This window comes from Symphalangus syndactylus, chromosome 21, assembly GCF_028878055.3.
Source record: "Symphalangus syndactylus isolate Jambi chromosome 21, NHGRI_mSymSyn1-v2.1_pri, whole genome shotgun sequence".
Lineage (NCBI taxonomy): Eukaryota > Metazoa > Chordata > Mammalia > Primates > Hylobatidae > Symphalangus > Symphalangus syndactylus.
Genome location: NC_072443.2, coordinates 91,968,190 through 91,996,034, shown reverse-complemented (window position 1 = coordinate 91,996,034; position 27,845 = coordinate 91,968,190).

The following is a 27,845-nucleotide window of genomic DNA, read 5'->3' as shown; positions in this document are numbered from 1 at the left end:
GAGAAAAAACAAATTGATTCCAATTGGGGTTCACTGTCTGTGTAGAGCTTATGTATTCTCCCCATGTCTGCATTGATATTCTCTGGATGCTCCAGTTTCCTCTCACTTCCCAAGGCTGTGCATGTGAGGTTGATTGACGTGTCTGTGTGGTCCCAGTCTGAGTAACTGTGGGTATGTGTGAGTGCACCTGCAATGCGACGGCACCCTGTCCAGGGCTGGTTCCCACATTGCGTCCTGAGCTGACAGGATAGGCTGCGGTCAACTGCAACCCTAAACTGAAATAAGTAGGTAAATAATGATTTTACTAGCTTTTATTAATCTTAAACGTATGAATAGCTGAAATTTATTTCAGCATTTAATATTAGAAGTGTTTTGATCTTTATTTACAAGTTTGTTGACGTTTTAGTTACCAAAAGCCATAGAAGCTGAACTCTTTTGATGTCAACCTATGGTAAAATGGGTTTCGCTGACTGTATTTTTGTACCAATTAACCATCCCCAATTTATCCCTCCGTATGCGTGTATCAAAACATCACGTGACCATAAATATATATACCTATGACCAGTTTTCAAGCACCTGTCAATGATGTTAAGTGAAGACTTATTGTAGTCCTTTTTTGGCATAACGAAAATGTGTGTGTTTTGTTCAAGATTGGAAAAGTTCTTTGTGTAAAGAACTAGACAGTAAATATTATAGGCTTTGCTGGCCATATGTAGTCTCTGTCTCTCCTTCATCTACTCATTCTTCTTCTCCCCTTCCTTCTCCTTCTTTAAACACTTCCAAAATGCCAAAACAATTTTTAGCTCTCAGCCATATGAAGCAAGCCATTGATTAAATTTGGCTTGTAGGCCCATAAGGTGTGAATTCCTTTACATCATCAGAATGCCGCATATATATGAAATGTTATCTATGAGAAATTAATGGGGCTCCCAGCAGAGAGAAATTAGCCTAAGTTAAGTTTGGGCTTTGGAATTCAGGGGAATGCCATGCACAAAAATGCTCTGCTTTTAAAACTAGTTACTAACAGTCCATTTCTGATATCAGAAATACATGAAAACTACCAATTGAACGGACATTATTCACTACTTTAGTGCTGCTACTCCTGTGTGGTGGAAAAAGAATCCAGAAAGTTTTCCTTTCCATTTGAACATTCATGCAATAAAAATTTCCAAATCTTTTTTTGAACAAATGTTTTATCTTATAGCTCTCTTGTGTACTTTATAAGTACGTTTTGCTGCTTATTCTCAGTAACTGTATTGAAACAATCTGTTTTCCTTTATCAATCAAAATAAAATAAGAAATTTAGCTTAATACTAATATTAAGCTGAAGTGCAAGATATATGAAAAAGAGAGAAAAGAAGCAGGATAAACTGACCTTTTGATAACTGCAGAGGACAGCAGATCAAAGACTGGACTTTAACGTCTGACATTTTCAGAATCTATCACAGTAAGTCCACTGGGTCCAGAAATAGGTTTTAATCCTAGATTGAAATGACAATGCTGTCATGACATTGAGTTTGATGGAAAAAGTGAAGTTAAAGTTTTTCTCAATATTTTTTTAAAATCAATGATTGATTTAACTATAAAATGGACTGATTCTGAAGAACTCATTCTGACGTTGGAGGTGAAAATGCTTTTACTCTAATCATTAAAATCAATTTCTCTAGATATCTGACTTTATTCTGCTTTATAACATAAAGAATGAAACTATATTTATTAATGAAGTGTAATCTAGCAAAGTGGCATAAGCATAATTATGAGTCACTTACTAAAGTTGTGTGTTTTTTTCCATTGCATGAAAACCCTGCCTTGTTTTAATTTTTATTGACTCTTTAAAAGCAATTTTAGGTTTGTAGAAAGAAGTGAATAAGCATTCACACGTCATCCTCAGCCTCTACCCCAATTTCCCCGATTTTTAACATCTTGCAATAGTGTGGTACATTTGTTATAGTTGATGAGTCAATATTGGTACATTACTATTGACTAAAGTATGTAGTTTGTATTAGAGTTTACTCCTTGTCTTATGAATTCTATAGGTTTTTGTCAAATGTGTAATGACAAATAATCCTCATTACAGTGTCATACAGAATAATGGATTCACTCTCCTAAAATTCTTCCTTGCTCCATCCGTTCATCGTTTCCTCTACTAATTTATGTAGAAGATAAATTAGTAGATTGAGTTGATGGTTATAGCAGTTTAAAGCACAGATAGAAAACTAGATTGACCTGCCTACCCAGACTGTGCTTCTCACTCTCACTGTGCCCTTTCTTAACCTTTGGAAATGCTTTTATTCATATATAAAATAGGCTATAACTTCATATAGTTGTATTACAAAAAGTTAATGCACAGAAAAAGACTTGTGCTAGGTATATGGTTTCTTCTCAGTTAAATGGAAGCCATTGCGTGTGTTTGTCAATAGAATTCGTCATACTTTATCTCACATATCTTTACGTCATTGTTGGCACATGACATGTTTAGACTGCACAAATCTCCTCCAAATCCCTAATAGCCACTGATCTCTTTACTGTCTCCATAGTTTTGCTTTCTCCAGAAGGTCATGTAGTTGAATCATACGGTATGTAGACTTTTCAGACTGGCTTCTTTCACTTGGCAATATGCATTTAAAGGTTCCTGTGTGTCTTCTGTAGCTTGACAGAATACTATTCCATTGCCTGGATATACCACAGTTTATTTTTCCATTCACTTCCTGAAGGACATTTCGATTTTAGTGATCATGAATAAGGCTCCTGTAACATTCATGGGAAGAAGGCTTTTGTGTGCATGTAAGTTTTCAAATCCTTTAAGTAAATACCGGGAATGTAATTGCTGGGTTGTGTGGTAGGAGTATGTTTAGTTTTATAAGAAACTGCCAAACTGACTGCCAAAGTAGCTGTACTATTCTGCATTCTCACAAGCAATGAATAAAAGTTCCTGTTTCTCCTCACATTTGCCAGCTTTTGGTATCATCAGACTTTTGGATATTGGTCATTTTAATAGTCATGTAATAATATCTCACGGTTGCTGTGACTTGCAGTTCCCTAATGATACATGACTAGTAACTTCAAAATCCCCATTTGACAGCTGTATTTAGACCTTTGGACTATTTTTTAAATGAGTTGTTTTCTTTCTTATTTTCGAGTTCTCTGTATACTTTAAATACCAGTAATTTATCTGATATGTTTTGAAAATGTTTTGAATATGTTTTGAAAAAATTTTCTCCCAACCTGTGGCTTTTGTTTTCATTCTAAGCACAGTTTTAATAACAAAAGTCTTTAATTTTAATGATGCTCAATTTCTCAATTTTTTCTTTGTCTAACCCAATAAATCAGAAAGCTTTTTATCATTTCACATGACTTAATATTCAGGCAAGGTCTATATAGGCCCCTTTCAAACAGTCATAAAGTTTAGAAGCTCTGACCTCACAAACAATAACAACGACAACATAGAAACAAAAATGACAGCTTTTGATGTTGTCTCAGTAATTTCTCAATTCAAGAACAGATTACTGAGCTTTATAAGCAATACGTATAGATATCAATTTCACAATAAAATACCTTATGATATTTATCAAATCACCTTAGTTTTGGTCACTTATTACTATTAGACTAAAATGTAATTTGTCAGACATGAGAAATCCTTTGGAGTATTTTTTAGAGAACCAAGTATTTGTTTTAGCCTTTTCAGTTCTTCTCTTGCTGTTTCTCCAGTATAGTCATTCCAATTGTCTCTATAGATGTATTAATACCAGGTACATAGTAAACACAATTATCTCCCACGTGTACCCCAACCCCCTTCCCTGTTCATGCAGTGAACATAAAGGAAGCAGGTCAAAAGGAAGCAGGTCATGTACCCTGTGATGTGCTGGGTTGTAAGGAAAGGTACACAATTAATGTACCATGTCTGAGTTTTCTTCTTCTCTGTATTTGTTCCATTTAATGCATGTATGTTTTTTATTCCTTAGGCCTCTCCAGTCCTAACACACTCAGGGATACTTGATACAGCTATAAGGCTGTGTCTTTATCAGGTACCTTTGGGTTACCCCCGGCCAGGGGTGGGAAATAGAGGAAGTGAATGTCTGTATCCTCATTAAGTATCACACAGAGCAGAAACATAAAGAAGCCTGTGCCATGAATGGGTCTCTTCTTTCTCCAAAAACCACCTACCCCTTCAACTCCCACTGCTTAAAGGAAAATCTTGTATTAGTCTCCCCATTTTCTCCTCAAACTTGCTTTAGCAAAGCAGTTCCTAAACCTCTGTTAATGTATGTCCCCACCCCTAACTCAACACACAGTCTCATGTCGCATCACAGAAAAGAAGTTCAAAACAAAACAAAACAAAGCCACAGTCTTATAAGAAAAATAGGTAAGTTTTACAAAAGTTGTGTACTGTATCTCTGCTTTGAATTTTGTCATTGGCCAAGGATAGTAAAACTCTTGGAAAATTATAAAACAGGAACTTACGTAATATGTTTTACCCAAGATTTTTCAAACATTTTTGGAAGGATACTTATTAACATCTTGCAGAGGTAATGTTACACGAAAAACTAAGCATAAGACCAATCAGGTATTCTATGCAATAATGCAGATATATGAAAAAATAATATAATGAAATAAATGACTTTTCAAAAGGTATTGATCCTAGATCCACATTCTTTTTTTGGTTCAGGTGAGGCAATTAGAATGTGAAAAAAAGAAGCATAGAACAACTGTCTAATGAGAGGGACGAATGCTCCTGGGTGGAAAGTTATTAGAAGATAAATTAGTAGATTGACCCTTTTGTGTAGTTTATATTTGGAGACATTCCTTTTTCCACTATTACCCTCTTAGCGCTCCGAATCTCCACTTGCATTTTCTACAGAAAGTGTGTTTCAGAACGGCTCAATCAAAACTAAGGTTCAACTCTTTTAGTTGAACAAACAGAACAGAAAGAAGTTTCACACAATTCTTCTGTGTAGTTTTTATTTGTAGACATTCTTTTTCCCAATATAGGCCTCTTAGCGCTCAGAATGTCCAATTGCAGTTTCTACAGAAAGAGTGTTTCAGAACGGCTCAATCAAAAGTAAGGTTCAAATCTGTTAGTTGAATGCACAGAACAGAAAGAAGTTTCATACAATGCTTCTGTGTAGTTTATATTTGAACATATTCTTTTTTCCACTATTACCCACTTAGCGCTACGAATGTCCAGTTGCATTTTCTACAGACAGAATGTTTCAAAACTGCTCAATCAAAAGTATGGTTTAACTCTGTTAGCTGAATGCTCAGATCAGAAAGAAGTTTCACAGAATGCTTCTGTGTAGTTTATATTTGAATATATTAGTTTTTCCACTACTACGCTCTTAGCGCTCCAAATGTCCAGTTGCATTTTCTACAGAAAGAGTGTTCACATCTGCTCAATCAAAAGTATGGTTTAACTCTGTTAGCTGAATGCACAGATCAGAAAGAAGTTTCACCGAATGATTCTGTGTAGTTTATATTTGAAGACATTCCTTTTTCCACTATTACCCTCTTAGCGCTCCGAATCTCCACTTGAATTTTCTACAAAAAGAGTGTTTCATAACTGCTCAATCAAAAATAAGTTTTATCTCTGTTAACTGAATTTACAGATCAGAAATAAGTTTCACAGAATGCATCTGTGTAGCTTTTATTTGAAGATATTCTTTTTCCCAATGTAGGCCTCTTAGCGCTTAGCATGTCCAATTTCAGTTTCTACAGAAAGAGAGTTTCAGAACGGCTCAATCAAAAGTAAGGTTCAACACTGTTAGTTGAATGCACAGAACAGAAAGAATTTTCACAGAATGCTACTGTGTAGTTTATATTTGAATATATTCCTTTTTCCACTATTACCCTCTTAGCGCTCCGAATGTCCACTTGCATTTTCTACAGAAAGAGTTTTCAGAACTGCGCAATCAAAAGTATGGTTTAACTCTGTTAGCTTAATGAACATATCAGAAATAAGTTTCACACAATGCTTCTGTGTAGTTTTTATTTGAAGATATTATTTTTCCCAATATAGGCCTCTTAGCGCTCAGAATGTCCAATTGCAGTTTCTACAGAAAGAGTGTTTCAGAAAGGCTCAATCAAAAGTAAGGTTCAACTCTGTTAGTTGAATGCACAGAAGAGAAAGAAGTTTCATACAATGCTTCTGTGTGGTTTATATTTGAACATATTCTTTTTTCCACTATTACCCACTTAGCGCTACGAATGTCCAGTTGCATTTTCTACAGACAGAGTGTTTCAAAACTGCTCAATCAAAAGTATGGTTTAACTCTGTTAGCTGAATGCTCAGATCAGAAAGAAGTTTCACAGAATGCTTCTGTGTAGTTTATATTTGAATATATTCCTTTTTCCACTACTACTCTCTTAGCGCTCCAAATGTCCAGTTGCATTTTCTACAGAAAGAGTGTTCAGATCTGCTCAATCAAAAGTATGGTTTAACTCTGTTAGCTGAATGCACAGATCAGAAAGAAGTTTCACAGAATGATTCTGTGTAGTTTATATTTGGAGACATTCCTTTTTCCACTATTACCCTCTTAGCGCTCCGAATCTCCACTTGCATTTTCTACAGAAAGAGTGTTTCAGAACGGCTCAATCAAAACTAAGGTTCAACTATTTTAGTTGAACAAACAGAACAGAAAGAAGTTTCACACAATTCTTCTGTGTAGTTTTTATTTGTAGACATTCTTTTTCCCAATATAGGCCTCTTAGCGCTCAGAATGTCCAATTGCAGTTTCTACAAAAGAGTGTTTCAGATCGGCTCAATCAAAAGTAAGGTTCAACTCTGTTAGTTGAATGCACAGAACAGAAAGAAGTTTCATACAATGCTTCTGTGTAGTTTATATTTGAACATATTCTTTTTTCCACTATTACCAACTTAGCGCTACGAATGTCCAGTTGCATTTTCTACAGACAGAGTGTTTCAAAACTGCTCAATCAAAAGTATGGTTTAACTCTGTTAGCTGAATCCTCAGATCAGAAAGAAGTTTCACAGAATGCTTCTGTGTAGTTTATATTTGAATATATTCCTTTTTCCACTACTACGCTCTTAGCGCTCCAAATGTCCAGTTGCATTTTCTACAGAAAGAGTGTTCAGATCTGCTCAATCAAAAGTATGGTTTAACTCTGTTAGCTGAATGCACAGATCAGAAAGAAGTTTCACCGAATGATTCTGTGTAGTTTATATTTGAAGACATTCCTTTTTCCACTATTACCCTCTTAGCGCTCCGAATCTCCACTTGAATTTTCTACAAAAAGAGTGTTTCATAACTGCTCAATCAAAAATAAGTTTTATCTCTGTTAACTGAATTTACAGATCAGAAATAAGTTTCACAGAATGCATCTGTGTAGCTTTTATTTGAAGATATTCTTTTTCCCAATGTAGGCCTCTTAGCGCTTAGCATGTCCAATTTCAGTTTCTACAGAAAGAGAGTTTCAGAACGGCTCAATCAAAAGTAAGGTTCAACACTGTTAGTTGAATGCACAGAACAGAAAGAATTTTCACAGAATGCTACTGTGTAGTTTATATTTGAATATATTCCTTTTTCCACTATTACCCTCTTAGCGCTCCGAATGTCCACTTGCATTTTCTACAGAAAGAGTTTTCAGAACTGCGCAATCAAAAGTATGGTTTAACTCTGTTAGCTTAATGAACATATCAGAAATAAGTTTCACACAATGCTTCTGTGTAGTTTTTATTTGAAGATATTATTTTTCCCAATATAGGCCTCTTAGCGCTCAGAATGTCCAATTGCAGTTTCTACAGAAAGAGTGTTTCAGAAAGGCTCAATCAAAAGTAAGGTTCAACTCTGTTAGTTGAATGCACAGAAGAGAAAGAAGTTTCATACAATGCTTCTGTGTGGTTTATATTTGAACATATTCTTTTTTCCACTATTACCCACTTAGCGCTACGAATGTCCAGTTGCATTTTCTACAGACAGAGTGTTTCAAAACTGCTCAATCAAAAGTATGGTTTAACTCTGTTAGCTGAATGCTCAGATCAGAAAGAAGTTTCACAGAATGCTTCTGTGTAGTTTATATTTGAATATATTCCTTTTTCCACTACTACTCTCTTAGCGCTCCAAATGTCCAGTTGCATTTTCTACAGAAAGAGTGTTCAGATCTGCTCAATCAAAAGTATGGTTTAACTCTGTTAGCTGAATGCACAGATCAGAAAGAAGTTTCACAGAATGATTCTGTGTAGTTTATATTTGGAGACATTCCTTTTTCCACTATTACCCTCTTAGCGCTCCGAATCTCCACTTGCATTTTCTACAGAAAGAGTGTTTCAGAACGGCTCAATCAAAACTAAGGTTCAACTATTTTAGTTGAACAAACAGAACAGAAAGAAGTTTCACACAATTCTTCTGTGTAGTTTTTATTTGTAGACATTCTTTTTCCCAATATAGGCCTCTTAGCGCTCAGAATGTCCAATTGCAGTTTCTACAAAAGAGTGTTTCAGATCGGCTCAATCAAAAGTAAGGTTCAACTCTGTTAGTTGAATGCACAGAACAGAAAGAAGTTTCATACAATGCTTCTGTGTAGTTTATATTTGAACATATTCTTTTTTCCACTATTACCAACTTAGCGCTACGAATGTCCAGTTGCATTTTCTACAGACAGAGTGTTTCAAAACTGCTCAATCAAAAGTATGGTTTAACTCTGTTAGCTGAATCCTCAGATCAGAAAGAAGTTTCACAGAATGCTTCTGTGTAGTTTATATTTGAATATATTCCTTTTTCCACTACTACGCTCTTAGCGCTCCAAATGTCCAGTTGCATTTTCTACAGAAAGAGTGTTCAGATCTGCTCAATCAAAAGTATGGTTTAACTCTGTTAGCTGAATGCACAGATCAGAAAGAAGTTTCACCGAATGATTCTGTGTAGTTTATATTTGAAGACATTCCTTTTTCCACTATTACCCTCTTAGCGCTCCGAATCTCCACTTGCATTTTCTACAAAAAGAGTGTTTCATAACTGCTCAATCAAAAATATGTTTTATGTCTGTTAACTGAATTTACAGATCAGAAATAAGTTTCACAGAATGCATCTGTGTAGTTTTTATTTGAAGATATTCTTTTTCCCAATGTAGGCCTCTTAGCGCTTAGCATGTCCAATTGCAGTTTCTACAGAAAGAGTGTTTCAGAACGGCTCAATCAAAAGTAAGGTTCAACTCTGCTAGTTGAATGCACAGAACAGAAAGAATTTTCACAGAATGCTACTGTGTAGTTTATATTTGAATATATTCCTTTTTCCACTATTACCCTCTTAGCGCTCCGAATGTCCACTTGCATTTTCTACAGAAAGAGTGTTCAGAACTGCGCAATCAAAAGTATGGTTTAACTCTGTTAGCTTAATGAACATATCAGAAATAAGTTTCACACAATGCTTCTGTGTAGTTTTTGTTTGAAGATATTATTTTTCCCAATATAGGCCTCTTAGCGCTCAGAATGTCCAATTGCAGTTTCTACAGAAAGAGTGTTTCAGAAAGGCTCAATCAAAAGTAAGGTTCAACTCTGTTAGTTGAATTCACAGAACAGAAAGAAGTTTCATACACTGCTTCTGTGTAGTTTATATTTGAACATATTCTTTTTTCCACAATTACCCACTTAGCGCTACGAATGTCCAGTTGCATTTTCTACAGACAGAGTGTTTCAAAACTGCTCAATCAAAAGTATGGTTTAAATCTGTTAGCTGAATGCTCAGATCAGAAAGAAGTTTCACAGAATGCTTCTGTGTAGTTTATATTTGAATATATTCCTTTTTCCACTACTACGCTCTTAGCGCTCCAAATGTCCAGTTGCATTTTCTACAGAAAGAGTGTTCAGATCTGCTCAATCAAAAGTATGGTTTAACTCTGTTAGCTGAATGCAGAGATCAGAAAGAAGTTTCACCGAATGATTCTGTCTAGTTAGTTTATATTTGAAGACATTCCTTTTTCCACTATTACCCTCTTAGCGCTCCGAATCTCCACTTGCATTTTCTACAAAAAGAGTGTTTCATAACTGCTCAATCAAAAATATGTTTTATGTCTGTTAACTGAATTTACAGATCAGAAATAAGTTTCACAGAATGCATCTGTGTAGTTTTTATTTGAAGATATTCTTTTTCCCAATGTAGGCCTCTTAGCGCTTAGCATGTCCAATTGCAGTTTCTACAGAAAGAGTGTTTCAGAACGGCTCAATCAAAAGTAAGGTTCAACTCTGTTAGTTGAATGCACAGAACAGAAAGAATTTTCACAGAATGCTACTGTGTAGTTTATATTTGAATATATTCCTTTTTCCACTATTACCATCTTAGCGCTCCGAATGTCCACTTGCATTTTCTACAGAAAGAGTGTTCAGAACTGCGCAATCAAAAGTATGGTTTAACTCTGTTAGCTTAATGAGCATATCAGAAATAAGTTTCACACAATGCTTCTGTGTAGTTTTCATTTGAAGATATTATTTTTCCCAATATAGGCCTCTTAGCGCTCAGAATGTCCAATTGCAGTTTCTACAGAAAGAGTGTTTCAGAAAGGCTCAATCAAAAGTAAGGTTCAACTCTGTTAGTTGAATTCACAGAACAGAAAGAAGTTTCATACACTGCTTCTGTGTAGTTTATATTTGAACATATTCTTTTTTCCACAATTACCCACTTAGCGCTAGGAATGTCCAGTTGCATTTTCTACAGACAGAGTGTTTCAAAACTGCTCAATCAAAACTATGGTTTAACTCTGTTAGCTGAATGCTCAGATCAGAAAGAAGTTTCACAGAATGCTTCTGTGTAGTTTATATTTGAATATATTCCTTTTTCCACTACTACTCTCTTAGCGCTCCAAATGTCCAGTTGCATTTTTACAGAAAGAGAGTTCAGATCTGCTCAATCAAAAGTATGGTTTAACTCTGTTAGCTGAATGCACAGATCAGAAAGAAGTTTCACAGAATGATTCTGTGTAGTTTATATTTGGAGACATTCCTTTTTCCACTATTACCCTCTTAGCGCTCCGAATCTCCACATTCATTTTCTACAGAAAGAGTGTTTCAGAACGGCTCAATCAAAACTAAGGTTCAACTCTTTTAGTTGAACAAACAGAACAGAAAGAAGTTTCACACAATTCTTCTGTGTAGTTTTTATTTGTAGACATTCTTTTTCCCAATATAGGCCTCTTAGCGCTCAGAATGTCCAATTGCAGTTTCTACAGAAAGAGTGTTTCAGAACGGCTCAATCAAAAGTAAGGCTCAACTCTGATAGTTGAATGCACAGAACAGAAAGAAGTTTCATACAATGCTTCTGTGTAGTTTATATTTGAACATATTCTTTTTTCCACTATTACCCACTTAGCGCTACGAATGTCCAGTTGCATGTTCTACAGACAGAGTGTTTCAAAACTGCTCAATCAAAAGTATGGTTTAACTCTGTTAGCTGAATGCTCAGATCAGAAAGAAGTTTCACAGAATGCTTCTGTGTAGTTTATATTTGAATATATTCCTTTTTCCACTACTACGCTCTTAGCGCTCAAAATGTCCAGTTGCATTTTCTACAGAAAGAGTGTTCAGATCTGCTCAATCAAAAGTATGGTTTAACTCTGTTAGCTGAATGCACAGATCAGAAAGAAGTTTCACCGAATGATTCTGTGTAGTTTATATTTGAAGACATTCCTTTTTCCACTATTACCCTCTTAGCGCTCCGAATCTCCACTTGCATTTTCTACAAAAAGAGTGTTTCATAACTGCTCAATCAAAAATATGTTTTATCTCTGTTAACTGAATTTACAGATTAGAAATAAGTTTCACAGAATGCATCTGTGTAGTTTTTATTTGAAGATATTCTTTTTCAAAATGTAGGCCTCTTAGCGCTTAGCATGTCCAATTGCAGTTTCTACAGAAAGAGTGTTTCAGAACGGCTCAATCAAAAGTAAGGTTCAACTCTGTTAGTTGAATGCACAGAACAGAAAGAACTTTCACAGAATGCTACTGTGTAGTTTATATTTGAATATATTCCTTTTTCCACTATTACCCTCTTAGCGCTCCGAAAGTCCACTTGCATTTTCTACAGAAAGAGTGTTCAGAACTGCGCAATCAAAAGTATGGTTTAACTCTGTTAGCTTAATGAACATATCAGAAATAAGTTTCACACAATGCTTCTGTGTAGTTTTTATTTGAAGATATTATTTTTCCCAATATAGGCCTCTTAGCGCTCAGAATGTCCAATTGCAGTTTCTACAGAAAGAGTGTTTCAGAAAGGCTCAATCAAAAGTAAGGTTCAACTCTGTTAGTTGAATGCACAGAACAGAAAGAAGTTTCATACAATGCTTCTGTGTAGTTTATATTTGAACATACTCTTTTTTCCACTATTACCCACTTAGCGCTACGAATGTCCAGTTGCATTTTCTACAGACAGAGTGTTTCGAAACTGCTCAATCAAAAGTATGGTTTAACTCTGTTAGCTGAATGCTCAGATCAGAAAGAAGTTTCACAGAATGATTCTGTGTAGTTTATATTTGAATATATTCCTTTTTCCTCTACTACTCTCTTAGCGCTCCAAATGTCCAGTTGCATTTTCTACAGAAAGAGAGTTCAGATCTGCTCAATCAAAAGTATGGTTTAACTCTGTTAGCTGAATGCACAGATCAGAAAGAAGTTTCACCCAATTATTCTGTGTAGTTTATATTTGGAGACATTCCTTTTTCCACTATTAACCTCTTAGCGCTCCGAATCTCCACTTGCATTTTCTACAGAAAGAGTGTTTCAGAACGGATCAATCAAAACTAAGGTTCAACTCTTTTAGTTGAACAAACAGAACAGAAAGAAGTTTCACACAATTCTTCTGTGTAGTTTTTATTTGTAGACATTCTTTTTCCCAATATAGGCCTCTTAGCGCTCAGAATGTCCAATTGCAGTTTCTACAGAAAGAGTGTTTCAGAACGGCTCAATCAAAAGTAAGGTTCAACTCTGTTAGTTGAATGCACAGAACAGAAAGAAGTTTCATACAAGGCTTCTGTGTAGTTTATATTTGAACATATTCTTTTTTCCACTATTACCCACTTAGCGCTACGAATGTCCAGTTGCGTTTTCTACAGACAGAGTGTTTCAAAACTGCTCAATCAAAAGTATGGTTTAACTCTGTTAGCTGAATGCTCAGATCAGAAAAAAGTTTCACAGAATGCTTCTGTGTAGTTTATATTTGAATATATTCCTTTTTCCACTACTACGCTCTTAGCGCTCCAAATGTCCAGTTGCATTTTCTACAGAAAGAGTGTTCAGATCTGCTCAATCAAAAGTATGGTTTAACTCTGTTAGCTGAATGCACAGATCAGAAAGAAGTTTCACCGAATGATTCTGTGTAGTTTATATTTGAAGACATTCCTTTTTCCACTATTACCCTCTTAGCGCTCCGAATCTCCACTTGCATTTTCTACAAAAAGAGTGTTTCATAACTGCTCAATCAAAAATATGTTTTATGTCTGTTAACTGAATTTACAGATCAGAAATAAGTTTCACAGAATGCATCTGTGTAGTTTTTATTTGAAGATATTCTTTTTCCCAATGTAGGCCTCTTAGCGCTTAGCATGTCCAATTGCAGTTTCTACAGAAAGAGTGTTTCAGAACGGCTCAATCAAAAGTAAGGTTCAACTCTGCTAGTTGAATGCACAGAACAGAAAGAATTTTCACAGAATGCTACTGTGTAGTTTATATTTGAATATATTCCTTTTTCCACTATTACCCTCTTAGCGCTCCGAATGTCCACTTGCATTTTCTACAGAAAGAGTGTTCAGAACTGCGCAATCAAAAGTATGGTTTAACTCTGTTAGCTTAATGAACATATCAGAAATAAGTTTCACACAATGCTTCTGTGTAGTTTTTGTTTGAAGATATTATTTTTCCCAATATAGGCCTCTTAGCGCTCAGAATGTCCAATTGCAGTTTCTACAGAAAGAGTGTTTCAGAAAGGCTCAATCAAAAGTAAGGTTCAACTCTGTTAGTTGAATTCACAGAACAGAAAGAAGTTTCATACACTGCTTCTGTGTAGTTTATATTTGAACATATTCTTTTTTCCACAATTACCCACTTAGCGCTACGAATGTCCAGTTGCATTTTCTACAGACAGAGTGTTTCAAAACTGCTCAATCAAAAGTATGGTTTAAATCTGTTAGCTGAATGCTCAGATCAGAAAGAAGTTTCACAGAATGCTTCTGTGTAGTTTATATTTGAATATATTCCTTTTTCCACTACTACGCTCTTAGCGCTCCAAATGTCCAGTTGCATTTTCTACAGAAAGAGTGTTCAGATCTGCTCAATCAAAAGTATGGTTTAACTCTGTTAGCTGAATGCAGAGATCAGAAAGAAGTTTCACCGAATGATTCTGTCTAGTTAGTTTATATTTGAAGACATTCCTTTTTCCACTATTACCCTCTTAGCGCTCCGAATCTCCACTTGCATTTTCTACAAAAAGAGTGTTTCATAACTGCTCAATCAAAAATATGTTTTATGTCTGTTAACTGAATTTACAGATCAGAAATAAGTTTCACAGAATGCATCTGTGTAGTTTTTATTTGAAGATATTCTTTTTCCCAATGTAGGCCTCTTAGCGCTTAGCATGTCCAATTGCAGTTTCTACAGAAAGAGTGTTTCAGAACGGCTCAATCAAAAGTAAGGTTCAACTCTGTTAGTTGAATGCACAGAACAGAAAGAATTTTCACAGAATGCTACTGTGTAGTTTATATTTGAATATATTCCTTTTTCCACTATTACCATCTTAGCGCTCCGAATGTCCACTTGCATTTTCTACAGAAAGAGTGTTCAGAACTGCGCAATCAAAAGTATGGTTTAACTCTGTTAGCTTAATGAGCATATCAGAAATAAGTTTCACACAATGCTTCTGTGTAGTTTTCATTTGAAGATATTATTTTTCCCAATATAGGCCTCTTAGCGCTCAGAATGTCCAATTGCAGTTTCTACAGAAAGAGTGTTTCAGAAAGGCTCAATCAAAAGTAAGGTTCAACTCTGTTAGTTGAATTCACAGAACAGAAAGAAGTTTCATACACTGCTTCTGTGTAGTTTATATTTGAACATATTCTTTTTTCCACAATTACCCACTTAGCGCTAGGAATGTCCAGTTGCATTTTCTACAGACAGAGTGTTTCAAAACTGCTCAATCAAAACTATGGTTTAACTCTGTTAGCTGAATGCTCAGATCAGAAAGAAGTTTCACAGAATGCTTCTGTGTAGTTTATATTTGAATATATTCCTTTTTCCACTACTACTCTCTTAGCGCTCCAAATGTCCAGTTGCATTTTTACAGAAAGAGAGTTCAGATCTGCTCAATCAAAAGTATGGTTTAACTCTGTTAGCTGAATGCACAGATCAGAAAGAAGTTTCACAGAATGATTCTGTGTAGTTTATATTTGGAGACATTCCTTTTTCCACTATTACCCTCTTAGCGCTCCGAATCTCCACATTCATTTTCTACAGAAAGAGTGTTTCAGAACGGCTCAATCAAAACTAAGGTTCAACTCTTTTAGTTGAACAAACAGAACAGAAAGAAGTTTCACACAATTCTTCTGTGTAGTTTTTATTTGTAGACATTCTTTTTCCCAATATAGGCCTCTTAGCGCTCAGAATGTCCAATTGCAGTTTCTACAGAAAGAGTGTTTCAGAACGGCTCAATCAAAAGTAAGGCTCAACTCTGATAGTTGAATGCACAGAACAGAAAGAAGTTTCATACAATGCTTCTGTGTAGTTTATATTTGAACATATTCTTTTTTCCACTATTACCCACTTAGCGCTACGAATGTCCAGTTGCATGTTCTACAGACAGAGTGTTTCAAAACTGCTCAATCAAAAGTATGGTTTAACTCTGTTAGCTGAATGCTCAGATCAGAAAGAAGTTTCACAGAATGCTTCTGTGTAGTTTATATTTGAATATATTCCTTTTTCCACTACTACGCTCTTAGCGCTCAAAATGTCCAGTTGCATTTTCTACAGAAAGAGTGTTCAGATCTGCTCAATCAAAAGTATGGTTTAACTCTGTTAGCTGAATGCACAGATCAGAAAGAAGTTTCACCGAATGATTCTGTGTAGTTTATATTTGAAGACATTCCTTTTTCCACTATTACCCTCTTAGCGCTCCGAATCTCCACTTGCATTTTCTACAAAAAGAGTGTTTCATAACTGCTCAATCAAAAATATGTTTTATCTCTGTTAACTGAATTTACAGATTAGAAATAAGTTTCACAGAATGCATCTGTGTAGTTTTTATTTGAAGATATTCTTTTTCAAAATGTAGGCCTCTTAGCGCTTAGCATGTCCAATTGCAGTTTCTACAGAAAGAGTGTTTCAGAACGGCTCAATCAAAAGTAAGGTTCAACTCTGTTAGTTGAATGCACAGAACAGAAAGAACTTTCACAGAATGCTACTGTGTAGTTTATATTTGAATATATTCCTTTTTCCACTATTACCCTCTTAGCGCTCCGAAAGTCCACTTGCATTTTCTACAGAAAGAGTGTTCAGAACTGCGCAATCAAAAGTATGGTTTAACTCTGTTAGCTTAATGAACATATCAGAAATAAGTTTCACACAATGCTTCTGTGTAGTTTTTATTTGAAGATATTATTTTTCCCAATATAGGCCTCTTAGCGCTCAGAATGTCCAATTGCAGTTTCTACAGAAAGAGTGTTTCAGAAAGGCTCAATCAAAAGTAAGGTTCAACTCTGTTAGTTGAATGCACAGAACAGAAAGAAGTTTCATACAATGCTTCTGTGTAGTTTATATTTGAACATACTCTTTTTTCCACTATTACCCACTTAGCGCTACGAATGTCCAGTTGCATTTTCTACAGACAGAGTGTTTCGAAACTGCTCAATCAAAAGTATGGTTTAACTCTGTTAGCTGAATGCTCAGATCAGAAAGAAGTTTCACAGAATGATTCTGTGTAGTTTATATTTGAATATATTCCTTTTTCCTCTACTACTCTCTTAGCGCTCCAAATGTCCAGTTGCATTTTCTACAGAAAGAGAGTTCAGATCTGCTCAATCAAAAGTATGGTTTAACTCTGTTAGCTGAATGCACAGATCAGAAAGAAGTTTCACCCAATTATTCTGTGTAGTTTATATTTGGAGACATTCCTTTTTCCACTATTAACCTCTTAGCGCTCCGAATCTCCACTTGCATTTTCTACAGAAAGAGTGTTTCAGAACGGATCAATCAAAACTAAGGTTCAACTCTTTTAGTTGAACAAACAGAACAGAAAGAAGTTTCACACAATTCTTCTGTGTAGTTTTTATTTGTAGACATTCTTTTTCCCAATATAGGCCTCTTAGCGCTCAGAATGTCCAATTGCAGTTTCTACAGAAAGAGTGTTTCAGAACGGCTCAATCAAAAGTAAGGTTCAACTCTGTTAGTTGAATGCACAGAACAGAAAGAAGTTTCATACAAGGCTTCTGTGTAGTTTATATTTGAACATATTCTTTTTTCCACTATTACCCACTTAGCGCTACGAATGTCCAGTTGCGTTTTCTACAGACAGAGTGTTTCAAAACTGCTCAATCAAAAGTATGGTTTAACTCTGTTAGCTGAATGCTCAGATCAGAAAAAAGTTTCACAGAATGCTTCTGTGTAGTTTATATTTGAATATATTCCTTTTTCCACTACTACGCTCTTAGCGCTCCAAATGTCCAGTTGCATTTTCTACAGAAAGAGGGTTCAGATCTGCTCAATCAAAAGTATGGTTTAACTCTGTTAGCTGAATGCACAGATCAGAAAGAAGTTTCACCGAATGATTCTGTGTAGTTTATATTTGAAGACATTCCTTTTTCCACTATTACCCTCTTAGCGCTCCGAATCTCCACTTGCATTTTATACAAAAAGAGTGTTTCATAACTGCTCAATCAAAAATATGTTTTATCTCTGTTAACTGAATTTACAGATCAGAAATAAGTTTCACAGAATGCATCTGTGTAGTTTTTATTTGAAGATATTCTTTTTCCCAATGTAGGTCTCTTAGCGCTTAGCATGTCCAATTGCAGTTTCTACAGAAAGAGTGTTTCAGAACGGCTCAATCAAAAGTAAGGTTCAACTCTGTTAGTTGAATGCACAGAACAGAAAGAATTTTCACAGAATGCTACTGTGTAGTTTATATTTGAATATATTCCTTTTTCCACTATTACCCTCTTAGCGCTCCGAATGTCCACTTGCATTTTCTACAGAAAGAGTGTTCAGAACTGCGCAATCAAAAGTATGGTTTAACTCTGTTAGCTTAATGAACATATCAGAAATAAGTTTCACACAATGCTTCTGTGTAGTTTTCATTTGAAGATATTATTTTTCCCAATATAGGCCTCTTAGCGCTCAGAATGTCCAATTGCAGTTTCTACAGAAAGAGTGTTTCAGAAAGGCTCAATCAAAAGTAAGGTTCAACTCTGTTAGTTGAATGCACAGAACAGAAAGAAGTTTCATACAATGCTTCTGTGTAGTTTATATTTGAACATATTCTTTTTTCCACTATTACCCACTTAGAGCTACGAATGTCCAGTTGCATTTTCTACAGACAGAATGTTTCAAAACTGCTCAATCAAAAGTATGGTTTAACTCTGTTAGCTGAATGCTCAGATCAGAAAGAAGTTTCACAGAATGCTTCTGTGTAGTTTATATTTGAATATATTCCTTTTTCCACTACTACGCTCTTAGCGCTCCAAATGTCCAGTTGCATTTTCTACAGAAAGAGTGTTCAGATCTGCTCAATCAAAAGTATGGTTTAACTCTGTTAGCTGAATGCACAGATCAGAAAGAAGTTTCACCGAATGATTCTGTGTAGTTTATATTTGAAGACATTCCTTTTCCCACTATTACCATCTTAGCGCTCCGAATTTCCACTTGCATTTTCTACAAAAAGAGTGTTTCATAACTGCTCAATCAAAAATATGTTTTATCTCTGTTAACTGAATTTACAGATCAGAAATAAGTTTCACAGAATGCATCTGTGTAGTTTTTATTTGAAGATATTCTTTTTCCCAATGTAGGCCTCTTAGCGCTTAGCATGTCCAATTGCAGTTTCTACAGAAAGAGTGTTTCAGAACGGCTCAATCAAAAGTAAGGTTCAACTCTGTTAGTTGAATGCACAGAACAGAAAGAATTTTCACAGAATGCTACTGTGTAGTTTATATTTGAATATATTCCTTTTTCCACTATTACCCGCTTAGCGCTCCGAATGTCCACTTGCATTTTCTACAGAAAGAATGTTCAGATCTGCTCAATCAAAAGTATGGTTTAACTCTGTTAGCTGAATGCACAGATCAGAAAGAAGTTTCACTGAATGATTCTGTGTAGTTTATATTTGAAGACATTCCTTTTTCCACTATTACCCTCTTAGCGCTCCGAATCTCCACTTGCATTTTCTACAAAAAGAGTGTTTCATAACTGCTCAATCAAAAATATGTTTTATCTCTGTTAACTGAATTTACAGATCAGAAATAAGTTTCACAGAATGCATCTGTGTAGTTTTTATTTGAAGATATTCTTTTTCCCAATGTAGGCCTCTTAGCGCTTAGCATGTCCAATTGCAGTTTCTACAGAAAGAGTGTTTCAGAACGGCTCAATCAAAAGTAAGGTTCAACTCTGTTAGTTGAATGCACAGAACAGAAAGAATTTTCACAGAATGCTACTGTGTAGTTTATATTTGAATATATTCCTTTTTCCACTATTACCCTCTTAGCGCTCCGAATGTCCACTTGCATTTTCTACAGAAAGAGTGTTCAGAACTGCGCAATCAAAAGTATGGTTTAACTCTGTTAGCTTAATGAACATATCAGAAATAAGTTTCACACAATGCTTCTGTGTAGTTTTTATTTGAAGATATTATTTTTCCCAATATAGGCCTCTTAGCGCTCAGAATGTCCAATTGCAGTTTCCACAGAAAGAGTGTTTCAGAAAGGCTCAATCAAAAGTAAGGTTCAACTCTGTTAGTTGAATGCACAGAACAGAAAGAAGTTTCATACAATGCTTCTGTGTAGTTTATTTTTGAACATATTCTTTTTTCCACTATTACCCACTTAGAGCTACGAATGTCCAGTTGCATTTTCTACAGACAGAGTGTTTCAAAACTGCTCAATCAAAAGTATGGTTTAACTCTGTTAGCTGAATGCTCAGATAAGAAAGAATTTTCCAGAATGCTTCTGTGTAGTTTATATTTGAATATATTCCTTTTTCCACTACTACTCTCTTAGCGCTCCAAATGTCCAGTTGCATTTTCTACAGAAAGAGTGTTCAGATCTGCTCAATCAAAAGTATGGTTTAACTCTGTTAGCTGAATGCACAGATCAGAAAGAAGTTTCACAGAATGATTCTGTGTAGTTTATATTTGGAGACATTCCTTTTTCCACTATTACCCTCTTAGCGCTCCGAATCTCCACTTGCATTTTCTACAGAAAGAGTGTTTCCGAACGGCTCAATCAAAACTAAGGTTCAACTCTTTTAGTTGAACAAACAGAACAGAAAGAAGTTTCACACAATTCTTCTGTGTAGTTTTTATTTGTAGACATTCTTTTTCCCAATATAGGCCTCTTAGCGCTCAGAATGTCCAATTGCAGTTTCTACAGAAAGAGTGTTTCAGAACGGCTCAATCAAAAGTAAGGTTCAACTCTGTTAGTTGAATGCACAGAACAGAAAGAAGTTTAATACAATGCTTCTGTGTACTTTATATTTGAACATATTCTTTTTTCCACTATTACCCACTTAGCGCTACGAATGTCCAGTTGCATTTTCTACAGACAGAGTGTTTCAAAACTGCTCAATCAAAAGTATGGTTTAACTCTGTAAGCTGAATGCTCAGATCAGAAAGATGTTTCACAGAATGCTTCTGTGTAGTTTATATTTGAATATATTCCTTTTTCCACTACTACGCTCTTAGCGCTCCAAATGTCCAGTTGCATTTTCTACAGAAAGAGTGTTCAGATCTGCTCAATCAAAAGTATGGTTTAACTCTGTTAGCTGAATGCACAGATCAGAAAGAAGTTTCACCGAATTATTCTGTGTAGTTTATATTTGAAGACATTCCTTTTTCCACTATTACCCCCTTAGCGCTCCGAATCTCCACTTGCATTTTCTACAAAAAGAGTGTTTCATAACTGCTCAATCAAAAATATGTTTTATCTCTGTTAACTGAATTTACAGATCAGAAATAAGTTTCACAGAATGCATCTGTGTAGTTTTTATTTGAAGATATTCTTTTTCCCAATGTAGGCCTCTTAGCGCTTAGCATGTCCAATTGCAGTTTCTACAGAAAGAGTGTTTCAGAACGGCTCAATCAAAAGTAAGGTTCAACTCTGTTAGTTGAATGCACAGAACAGAAAGAATTTTCACAGAATGTTACTGTGTAGTTTATATTTGAATATATTCCTTTTTCCACTATTACCCTCTTAGCGCTCCGAAACTCCATTGCATTTTCTACAGAAAGAGTGTTTCAGAACGGCTCAATGAAAACTAAGGTTCAACTCTTTTAGTTGAACAAACAGAACAGAAAGAAGTTTCACACAATTCTTCTGTGTAGTTTTTATTTGTAGACATTCTTCTTCCCAATATAGGCCTCTTAGCGCTCAGAATGTCCAATTGCAGTTTCTACAGAAAGAGTGTTTCAGAACGGCTCAATCAAAAGTAAGGTTCAACTCTGTTAGTTGAATGCACAGAACAGAAAGAAGTTTCATACAATGCTTCTGTGTAGTTTATATTTGAACATATTCTTTTTTCCACTATAACCCACTTAGCGCTACGAATGTCCAGTTGCATTTTCTACAGACAGAGTGTTTCAAAACTGCTCAATCAAAAGTATGGTTTAACTCTGTTAGCTGAATGCTCAGATCAGAAAGAAGTTTCACAGAATGCTTCTGTGTAGTTTATATTTGAATATATTCCTTTTTCCACTACTACTCTCTTACGGCTCCAAATGTCCAGTTGCATTTTCTACAGAAAGAGAGTTCAGATCTGCTCAATCAAAAGTATGGTTTAACTCTGTTAGCTGAATGCACAGATCAGAAAGAAGTTTCACCGAATGATTCTGTGTAGTTTATATTTGGAGACATTCCTTTTTCCACTATTACCCTCTTAGCGCTCCGAATCTCCACTTGCATTTTCTACAGAAAGAGTGTTTCAGAACGGCTCAATCAAAACTAAGGTTCAACTCTTTTAGTTGAACAAACAGAACAGAAAGATGTTTCACACAATTCTTCTGTGTAGTTTTTATTTGTAGACTTTCTTTTTCCCAATATAGGCCTCTTAGCGCTCAGAATGTCCAATTGCAGTTTCTACAGAAAGAGTGTTTCAGAACGGCTCAATCAAAAGTAAGGTTCAACTCTGTTAGTTGAATGCACAGATCAGAAAGAAGTTTCATACAATGCTTCTGTGTAGTTTATATTTGAACATATTCTTTTTTCCACTATTACCCACTTAGCGCTACGAATGTCCAGTTGCATTTTCTACAGACAGAGTGTTTCAAAACTGCTCAATCAAAAGTATGGTTTAACTCTGTTAGCTGAATGCTCAGATCAGAAAGAAGTTTCACAGAATGCTTCTGTGTAGTTTATATTTGAATATATTCCTTTTTCCACTACTACTCTCTTAGCGCTCCAAATGTCCAGTTGCATTTTCTACAGAAAGAGAGTTCAGATCTGCTCAATCAAAAGTATGGTTTAACTCTGTTAGCTGAATGCACAGATCAGAAAGAAGTTTCACCGAATGATTCTGTGTAGTTTATATTTGGAGACATTCCTTTTTCCACTATTACCCTCTTAGCGCTCCGAATCTCCACTTGCATTTTCTACAGAAAGAGTGTTTCAGAACCGCTCAATCAAAACTAAGGTTCAACTCTTTTAGTTGAACAAACAGAACAGAAAGAATTTTCACAGAATGCTACTGTGTAGTTTATATTTGAATATATTCCTTTTTCCACTATTACCTTCTTAGTGCTCCGAATGTCCACTTGCATTTTCTACAAAAAGGGTGTTTCATAACTGCTCAATCAAAAATATGTTTTATCTCTGTTAACTGAATTTACAGATCAGAAATAAGTTTCACAGAATGCATCTGTGTAGTTTTTATTTGAAGATATTCTTTTTCCCAATGTAGGCCTCTTAGCGCTTAGCATGTCCAATTGCATTTTCTACAGAAAGAGTGTTTCAGAACGGCTCAATCAAAAGTAAGGTTCAACTCTGTTAGTTGAATGCACAGAACAGAAAGAATTTTCACAGAATGCTACTGTGTAGTTTATATTTGAATATATTCCTTTTTCCACTATTACCCTCTTAGCGCTCCGAATGTCCACTTGCATTTTCTACAGAAAGAGTGTTCAGAACTGCGCAATCAAAAGTATGGTTTAACTCTGTTAGCTTAATGAACATATCAGAAATATGTTTCACACAATGCTTCTGTGTAATTTTTATTTGAAGATATTATTTTTCCCATTATAGGCCTCTTAGCGCTCAGAATGTCCAATTGCAGTTTCTACAGAAAGAGTGTTTCAGAAAGGCTCAATCAAAAGTAAGGTTCAACTCTGTTATTTGAATGCACAGAAGAGAAAGAAGTTTCATACAATGCTTCTGTGTAGTTTATATTTGAACATATTCTTTTTTCCACTATTACCCACTTAGCGCTACGAATGTCCAGTTGCATTTTCTACAGACAGAGTGTTTCAAAACTGCTCAATCAAAAGTATGGTTTAACTCTGTTAGCTGAATGCTCAGATCAGAATGAAGTTTCACAGAATGCTTCTGTGTAGTTTATATTTGAATATATTCCTTTTTCCACTACTACGCTCTTAGCGCTCCAAATGTCCAGTTGCATTTTCTACAGAAAGAGTGTTCAGATCTGCTCAATCAAAAGTATGGTTTAACTCTGTTAGCAGAATGCACAGATCAGAAAGAAGTTTCACCGAATGATTCTGTGTAGTTTATATTTGAAGACATTCCTTTTTCCACTATTACCCTCTTAGCGCTCCGAATCTCCACTTGCATTTTCTACAAAAAGAGTGTTTCATAACTGCTCAATCAAAAATATGTTTTATCTCTGTTAACTGAATTTACAGATCAGAAATAAGTTTCACAGAATGCATCTGTGTAGTTTTTATTTGAAGATATTCTTTTTCCCAATGTAGGCCTCTTAGCGCTTAGCATGTCCAATTGCAGTTTCTACAGAAAGAGTGTTTCAGAACGGCTCAATCAAAAGTAAGGTTCAACTCTGTTAGTTGAATGCACAGAACAGAAAGAATTTTCACAGAATGCTACTGTGTAGTTTATATTTGAATATATTCCTTTTTCCACTATTACCCTCTTAGTGCTCCGAATGTCCACTTGCATTTTCTACAGAAAGAGTGTTCAGAACTGCGCAATCAAAAGTATGGTTTAACTCTGTTAGCTTAATGAACATATCAGAAATAAGTTTCACACAATGCTTCTGTGTAGTTTTTATTTGAAGATATTATTTTTCCCAATATAGGCCTCTTAGCGCTCAGAATGTCCAATTGCAGTTTCTACAGAAAGAGTGTTTCAGAAAGGCTCAATCAAAAGTAAGGTTCAACCCTGTTAGATGAATGCACAGAACAGAAAGAAGTTTCATACACTGCTTCTGTGTAGTTTATATTTGAACATATTCTTTTTTCCACAATTACCCACTTAGCGCTACGAATGTCCAGTTGCATTTTCTACAGACAGAGTGTTTCAAAACTGCTCAATCAAAAGTATGGTTTAACTCTGTTAGCTGAATGCTCAGATCAGAAGGAAATTTCACAGAATCCTTCTGTGTAGTTTATATTTGAATATATTCCTTTTTCCACTACTACTCTCTTAGCGCTCCAAATGTCCAGTTGCATTTTCTACAGAAAGAGAGTTCAGATCTGCTCAATCAAAAGTATGGTTTAACTCTGTTAGCTGAATGCACAGATCAGAAAGAAGTTTCACAGAATGATTCTGTGTAGTTTATATTTGGAGACATTCCTTTTTCCACTATTACCCTCTTAGTGCTCCGAATCTCCACTTGCATTTTCTACAGAAAGAGTGTTTCAGAACGGCTCAATCAAAACTAAGGTTCAAATCTTTTAGTTGAACAAACAGAACAGAAAGAAGTTTCACACAATTCTTCTGTGTAGTTTTTATTTGTAGACATTCTTTTTCCCAATATAGGCCTCTTAGCGCTCAGAATGTCCAATTGCAGTTTCTACAGAAAGAGTGTTTCAGAAAGGCTCAATCAAAAGTAAGGTTCAACCCTGTTAGTTGAATGCACAGAACAGAAGGAAGTTTCATACACTGCTTCTGTGTAGTTTATATTTGAACATATTCTTTTTTCCACAATTACCCACTTAGCGCTACGAATGTCCAGTTGCATTTTCTACAGACAGAGTGTTTCAAATCTGCTCAATCAAAAGTATGGTTTAACTCTGTTAGCTGAATGCTCAGATCAGAAGGAAGTTTCACAGAATCCTTCTGTGTAGTTTATATTTGAATATATTCCTTTTTCCACTACTACTCTCTTAGCGCTCCAAATGTCCAGTTGCATTTTCTACAGAAAGAGAGTTCAGATCTGCTCAATCAAAAGTATGGTTTAACTCTGTTAGCTGAATGCACAGATCAGAAAGAAGTTTCACAGAATGATTCTGTGTAGTTTATATTTGGAGACATTCCTTTTTCCACTATTACCATCTTAGCGCTCCGAATCTCCACTTGCATTTTCTACAGAAAGAGTGTTTCAGAACGGCTCAATCAAAACTAAGGTTCAAATCTTTTAGTTGAACAAACAGAACAGAAAGAAGTTTCACACAATTCTTCTGTGTAGTTTTTATTTGTAGACATTCTTTTTCCCAATATAGGCCTCTTAGCGCTCAGAATGTCCAATTGCAGTTTCTACAGAAAGAGTGTTTCAGAACGGCTCAATCAAAAGTAAGGTTCAACTCTGTTAGTTGAATGCACAGAACAGAAAGAAGTTTCATACAATGCTTCTGTGTAGTTTATATTTGAACATATTCTTTTTTCCACTATTACCCACTTAGCGCTACGAATGTCCAGTTGCATTTTCTACAGACAGAGTGTTTCAAAACTGCTCAATCAAAAGTATGGTTTAACTCTGTTAGCTGAATGCTCAGATCAGAAAAAAGTTTCACAGAATGCTTCTGTGTAGTTTATATTTGAATATATTCCTTTTTCCACTACTACGCTCTTAGCGCTCCAAATGTCCAGTTGCATTTTCTACAGAAAGAGTGTTCAGATCTGCTCAATCAAAAGTATGGTTTAACTCTGTTAGCAGAATGCACAGATCAGAAAGAAGTTTCACCGAATGATTCTGTGTAGTTTATATTTGAAGACATTCGTTTTTCCACTATTACCCTCTTAGCGCTCCGAATCTCCACTTGCATTTTCTACAAAAAGAGTGTTTCATAACTGCTCAATCAAAAATATGTTTTATCTCTGTTAACTGAATTTACAGATCAGAAATAAGTTTCACAGAATGCATCTGTGTAGTTTTTATTTGAAGATATTCTTTTTCCCAATGTAGGCCTCTTAGCGCTTAGCATGTCCAATTGCAGTTTCTACAGAAAGAGTGTTTCAGAACGGCTCAATCAAAAGTAAGGTTCAACTCTGTTAGTTGAATGCACAGAACAGAAAGAATTTTCACAGAATGGTACTGTGTAGTTTATATTTGAATATATTCCTTTTTCCACTATTACCCTCTTAGTGCTCCGAATGTCCACTTGCATTTTCTACAGAAAGAGTGTTCAGAACTGCGCAATCAAAAGTATGGTTTAACTTTGTTAGCTTAATGAACATATCAGAAATAAGTTTCACACAATTCTTCTGTGTAGTTTTTATTTGTAGACATTCTTTTTCCCAATATAGGCCTCTTAGCGCTCAGAATGTCCAATTGCAGTTTCTACAGAAAGAGTGTTTCAGAAAGGCTCAATCAAAAGTAAGGTTCAACCCTGTTAGTTGAATGCACAGAACAGAAGGAAGTTTCATACACTGCTTCTGTGTAGTTTATATTTGAACATATTCTTTTTTCCACAATTACCCACTTAGCGCTACGAATGTCCAGTTGCATTTTCTACAGACAGAGTGTTTCAAAACTGCTCAATCAAAAGTATGGTTTAACTCTGTTAGCTGAATGCTCAGATCAGAAGGAAGTTTCACAGAATGCTTCTGTGTAGTTTATATTTGAATATATTCCTTTTTCCACTACTACTCTCTTAGCGCTCCAAATGTCCAGTTGCATTTTCTACAGAAAGAGAGTTCAGATCTGCTCAATCAAAAGTATGGTTTAACTCTGTTAGCTGAATGCACAGATCAGAAAGAAGTTTCACAGAATGATTCTGTGTAGTTTATATTTGGAGACATTCCTTTTTCCACTATTACCCTCTTAGCGCTCCGATTCTCCACTTGCATTTTCTACAGAAAGAGTGTTTCAGAACGGCTCAATCAAAACTATGGTTCAAATCTTTTAGTTGAACAAACAGAACAGAAAGAAGTTTCACACAATTCTTCTGTGTAGTTTTTATTTGTAGACATTCTTTTTCCCAATATAGGCCTCTTAGCGCTCAGAATGTCCAATTGCAGTTTCTACAGAAAGAGTGTTTCAGAACGGCTCAATCAAAAGTAAGGTTCAACTCTGTTAGTTGAATGCACAGAACAGAAAGAAGTTTCATACAATGCTTCTGTGTAGTTTATATTTGAACATATTCTTTTTTCCACTATTACCCACTTAGCGCTACGAATGTCCAGTTGCATTTTCTACAGACAGAGTGTTTCAAAACTGCTCAATCAAAAGTATGGTTTAACTCTGTTAGCTGAATGCTCAGATCAGAAAAAAGTTTCACAGAATGCTTCTGTGTAGTTTATATTTGAAT